We start from the raw sequence: 6055 nt of genomic DNA, 5'->3' as shown, positions 1-6055 counted from the left end.
CAAAAACAGCTCCCACTTGTGGCCCTACAACTACAGTATTTTCAGTTTCTCACACTTATTTTTCAAAGCGTTGTCGTGAAAACACGAAACTTTTGTGGCACAGAAATGCAAAATCGATGCGTTTTCACTTGAAACGTCATGTAAATGGGACCTAAAAGTCATAGTCAGTCACGTTGATTTTTTGCCACATTTCTGGATCTAAAAACATGAGCAGAGAGCTTTATCGATCACAAAAGCATTTGAGCAGCATTGCTTCAGTAAACATCGTGGACAAAGTGTACTGTGTTGATTTAGATGCCTGACGTCACATGTCAAAGAGTTTCACTGTACGACAGGTGTGGTTTCACACACACACACACACACACACACACACACACACACACACACACACACACACACACACACACACACACACACACACACACACACACACACAGCTTATGTCATCGTTTCAGTCATAAAAATGAACATTTTTCCCTCCTCATTCAGTCATCTTTGTACGCCGTTGTTTGACTGCGCCCTGCCGGCCGCCCGGTTGCCTGGATACCAAACACACTTCGGTATACTGTACATGTGGAGTCCCTGGACCAAATATATGTGATCTGTTTTATTGTTTTCCCGTCATTAACAGCAGACTGTGGCCATGAGATGGTGACTGAATCAGTGAATAATCTCTTGTGATTATAAGTAGACACGTAGGACTTCAATATATTATAACTGCCACCACCTGCAGAAGTGAGAACATTTCTTTATGAGTTACTGACCAAGCAACTCTGGTGAATGTGGTGACGTGCACAGTAATAAAACTATCAATGCATTTTTGTCGTTTTGTTTTTAACCAGTTACATCAATTATGGGAAGATGGTCTTCGTTTCAAATTCATTTCAGTGAAAGGGCCACAATTTCACAGTATAACAATTGATGAATAACCTTCAAATAGCCATAATGCCTAATATTTTTGTATTGTTTTAGTTCAAATACATACTATGTTTAAATTTAAAACATATTTTAACAGAGCTTGAAAAAGATTACATTTACTAAGAATGTAACTTAAAATTCAAGAAATTACTAGAAAATATGAAGTTTTCTTCGTAATTTCGACGTCATGCAAGATCATCCTGGTTTTGGTCTGCAGTCCGTAAGCTTGACAACCCCCACGCTAAAATCTGATGTCTAGTCATTTATGAAAGAACCAATTGAAATGAGCACAAAACTGTGGCAAGAGCACTTTGTCATCTTGATATTTCTGCATATTTCTGGGTTCCATATCGAGAGCTAAAATGCACTTCTAATTTGTGAAAAAAAACTCATTGGCTCCTGATTATATAAACTAATTTTCTTTTGCTAAACCAGTTTAAAATGTCCAGGTCATCCAGGTCAAGTCCAGGTAATCATGTGTCTGTTTGAGCTGCAGACTGCTGATGAATCCTCAGTCTGAACTGAACATGGGTGAAGTGGCTCTACATTAGAGGTGTTGGACACAAAAAGCTCTGCTTTTAAGGTAAATTCTTTTCCGAAAGTTTTTTTTCCAATGAGGTGGATATCAAATCCTCCCAGGCTCCTTCTTTTCCTTTGGCTCATTTCCTTTTTCATTGAAGAGAGTGGGACTTTGTTTCACATCATAAAACAATATTTCCACCATCGAATGTTATTCCCTAAATAGATCCTGCATACTTCCATCGACTCAACCCTTCTAACAGATGTCCAGAGGCTTCAGTAGACTGACCAAAGCAGCAATGTTGATGGAACGGGGCAATAGAAAACCATGGGGTAACACATAGTAAACAGGAGCTTAGAGAAATAGTAACAGTTAAGATAACAGCTCCAGATGATGGTTGACTGAATGCAATATTAAACAAAAACTAATTTTGCTAATGTATGCAATGTAATGGAGGATGGAGTGTGAGACAATCTATTACTGAAACTTTTTGACATTTGTTTAGATTCAGAGAATTTAAGGGAAAATATTTCATTTTTTCCCTTTATTGTGAAAAAAGACAGCTTTTAATATAAAAAAAATATCTTGAAATCTCTTAATCAAAGAATTAAAGAGTGAAAAGGGGGACGACAGAACTTTCCGTGTAACTCTTTTTTTTAAATTGAAGAGGCCAATGAAAAGAAAAATCCGTTTTTAAGTATATGAAATGAATTTGTTGAGCTCCAGTGGATGTTTTCCATTGCTTTCATAAGTAAAGTGTCATTTTGCCTCTGATGCCTACAAAACAGCTGTGCGGGGCTTTCTGTGCTCTGGATCACACCCAGGTTAGATTAACTTCAGTCCCAGACTGCCTGGGAGTCCGAGTTTTGTTTTCCAGTCATTTAGAGTGGCTGAATGAATTATTGAGGCGCCCTTTTGTTAATTAGATTCCACATTTCTAAATTCTCGCTGATCAGCTGTGATCACAGGGAAAAGCTTATGATAATAAATTTGCATTGCAGTTATGGTTATGATTTTACCAGCGAGCCCTCGCTCGGGCCAAGAGTCCTTAATTCATCCAGGCATCTGAGGGGAGGTGCACACCTAATAACATAAATCACACCCGTGCCTGGGGTTTCAATAAGGACTAAGTCTGGTTTTAACAGCACAGTTACATCAGATCCTGAGTATTAGTAAAAGGCGTCAAGGGATTTTATAAGCGCTGTCCCGCTCATCACAGTGACAGTGCCATCTGTATCCACGGTCCCTCCAGCGTCTCTGATGGTTTTCTCCACACTGGAGGAAAAAGCTGCTTTTGTACTCGCCCTGTGCAGCAGCAGCCGTCTGAGAAGCAGATGTGAGAGTTTCAGTTACAGCAGAACAAGTCGGCCTCTCCCTCCTCCGCCTCTTTACATCCTCCCTCAGGCCTCCATTTCAAGTGTGATAAGATTACTGAAAGGACCTCCTCCTGGCAAACAAGATGTTAAATGGTTTAAATTGTTAATATTTCTTTAAAAAAAAATTTTTTTTTAGAATCCTCATTTGCGTAAGACTGGCTAAAACTGTGAAAATTCTTAAAGAGTCAAGGAATGGTTAAAAAAGCTAAACTATGTGAAACTTCTAAACAACTAAAAAACATTCACAAGTCAATTTGTCTAAAGCAGCATGAAACAACAAAAACCACTACCAACAGTAGTATGTTTGTTAAATCAAATCAAATTAAATTAAATTGTATTTATAGAGCACTTTTCATACATATGTGCAACACAAAATGCTTCACATAAAAGAGAAAAAATTAAATAAAATATAATAGAAACATGCGCACACACACACCCAGACACACTTACACAAACATACACACACCCAAAACCCACACACCAACCCCAACTGCCTGTAATAGAATATACAAACTAATATTAGAATGATGTAAGAATGGCAAGGCAACTGTCTAAATGTGATAAAACTACTAACATGGCTATAACCCAAAAATATATAAAAAAAAAGCTTAAAGGTATACAGGAGGATTTTCAGGAATTTTAGGAAAGAACCGCCCTCTCCACCGTTTGAAAAAAATGCGCATGCGCAACACTGTACCTGCTCCCGAGACGGAACGCCTACTAAAACGCGTGCGAGAGACATGCACGAGCCCAGTTCTCCTCGTGCACGCTCTGTTTACAAGTCACAAGTCGGCATCGCTCACATAAGCTCACTTTACAAGATTTGCACCAGAGGGGGTGAAACTGTGTAAAAATGTCCGAGAGTAATGCGTCGGGTCGGCCACCGGCTTGATGAGGACCGTGTGGAGTGAGCTGCGCGCAGGGACGAGCACGTACGACGGGCTTACGTCATATATCACCAGAATGATTGACAATTGGGAGGACCAGTTATTTTGATGATCCACCCGGATGAAGAAAATCCTCTACTATACCTTTAAATGGGTTAAAAAAATTAAACTGCTAGGTTAAAAGCTAAGTTAGTTTAAAAAAAAGGGGGGGGGGGGGGGGGGATTGTTAAACAACTTCATATGGTTGAAAAAGCTAAATCAACTAAAACAACAAAAAATTACTTGAAACAGTGAAGAAAGATGTGTGAAATCGCCAAACTAGAAGAGTCAAAATGGCTAAAACCGCTAAATCAACAAAAATGGATTAAAATAGCTTAAAATTGTAAAAAAAAAAACAAAAACAGAAAAGGGTCAAAATGTTATTGAAATTATTTAATTGATATTGATATTGAAGTGCTAAAAACAGCTCTCTAAGTTTGCACGGTCCAAACCTCTTGACCCCAGTCCCACAACCTCCCCGCTACCCCAGCGGCCCAAAAACCAGGACCCCCCCCATGTGTGTTTCTGCCCCCAGGCCACCCCGCAGGAACAATCGCTCAGCACAGGTGGGCCGACTGCTGCCTCAAACTGACAAGAGCAGCAGCAGAGAGACATGAAACCATGGCAAGCTGCCACCATCCAGGCTTGAAGCCAAGATACCCCCCCCCTCCCCTGTCTGCTACACTCCGTATCCCCCCCGTATCCCTCGCTCCCACCGGTCCCTCCAGGCTGGTCTTGCCCACGATGAAGGGATTTTTATCATGCTTCTGGTAAACGGAGCTTCACTGATATTTCAAACCCGAGGAGACCGGCTTTACTTCCAGGTTATCTCACACCTACAGTACATGGCAAGGGGCAATTGGGGGGGGGGGGGGGGTGTATAATATGGCATTGACACAAGGGACACGCTTTACTTGGACTCGCCCTCTTGTTCGTGCTGCCAAAAACATAACATAGATTAGTTCAGAAAGTCAGCCTCTTTGGTTGCAAATCCAAGAGCAACAGCGCGGCTTTGTGCTGTCATTTTTCGGGTCAGTTGGAAGTCCTCATGAAAGACAGAACAGATAAAAGTGAGGCTAAGGAAAAGAAAAAAAGAGAGTTGATACAAGGATGCTGGAGCTGCGCTAACCTTCTGACCTTCACATCTGTCCTTTCTGCAACACGTCAAGCATCTCCCCTTCAAAATGTGCTTTTGTGTGTTTACTGATGTCAGATCTCTTGCATAATGCTCGGCCACGCCCTTCAGACAGGCGGGAAGCAGCTGTTGGAGCGATTGCACGCCTGTCCTGACTCTTTCCCTCTTTTGTCACCTTTTCCTGTTTTTCCTGCAGATTTCCACTGTGCAGATTTAATTCGGCCGGCATGCATACCTTCACCATCTACAGGAAAGTTATCCACGGGGCTCAAAGAGTGATGGAAATAGGTCCGTGAAGTAATAGGGATAGCTCAGAGGCATCCATGTAGTTCCAGATGAGAGCTGGCGGTTTATTCAGCTTTTAGGGTTATTTTATGTCTGTTTGGCAAGCTGGGAAGTCGAGAGGATGCCAACTCACGGAGACAGAACAGAAAGGTCTACTGGGAGCTCATGATTGTTGGAGGGCTGCTACAACAGAGTGTTCACACGATGGGAGCGTGTACCTTTAAAATATGGATTATCAGGTGTATGTTTGAGGGATGAGATTAATGAAGAAGTTCCAGTGTGTCATTTCATCATCTGGCTCTCCACGACTTTCATTTGTGGACTTTATTATCAGATATTTTCAGATTTTTTTAAAATCTTCTTCAAATCTTTCAGAATCTCTTCTGTTGCTCTTGTTTTGTGACGGATCATCTCCATGACCTGGTCAGATGCTTCCTCAACAACACATATTTCATTCCGTGCTTGTGTGGACTCAGCGCTCCATCACTCGATAGCGAACTCAAGCAAACAAACACGGAAACAATACTTTTTCCAGCAGATTGTTCTTGTGTCAACAGGCCTAATGCACACAAAACTGACAACTGATGACTCCCGTTCCCTCGTGGCGTGGTCACACATAGAACTCATGCAAACTGAAAGCACAAACTGTCTGTAATGCTTCAGTAAATCAAGCCAAAGCAGTGCAGCAACTATCTTTTCTGTCTACATCATAATCCAGCACGTATTTCTAGCACAGATTAAACGTTCAAGACATGGTTTAGTGCTCGATTCAGGCGTGTGTTAAACAGTTTAGTTTAGTTTTCAGTTCAGCATCAGGTGAATCAGTCCTACAGGGAATGGTATGACTGGTTCTCCAAAAGACGTGGTGGAGAGCAGGTGAGGTCACGACGCGAAG

Source organism: Blennius ocellaris, assembly GCF_963422515.1.
Source record: "Blennius ocellaris genome assembly, chromosome: 17".
NCBI classification, from domain to species: Eukaryota; Metazoa; Chordata; class Actinopteri; order Blenniiformes; family Blenniidae; genus Blennius; species Blennius ocellaris.
Note: the sequence above shows the minus strand (reverse complement) of the source record.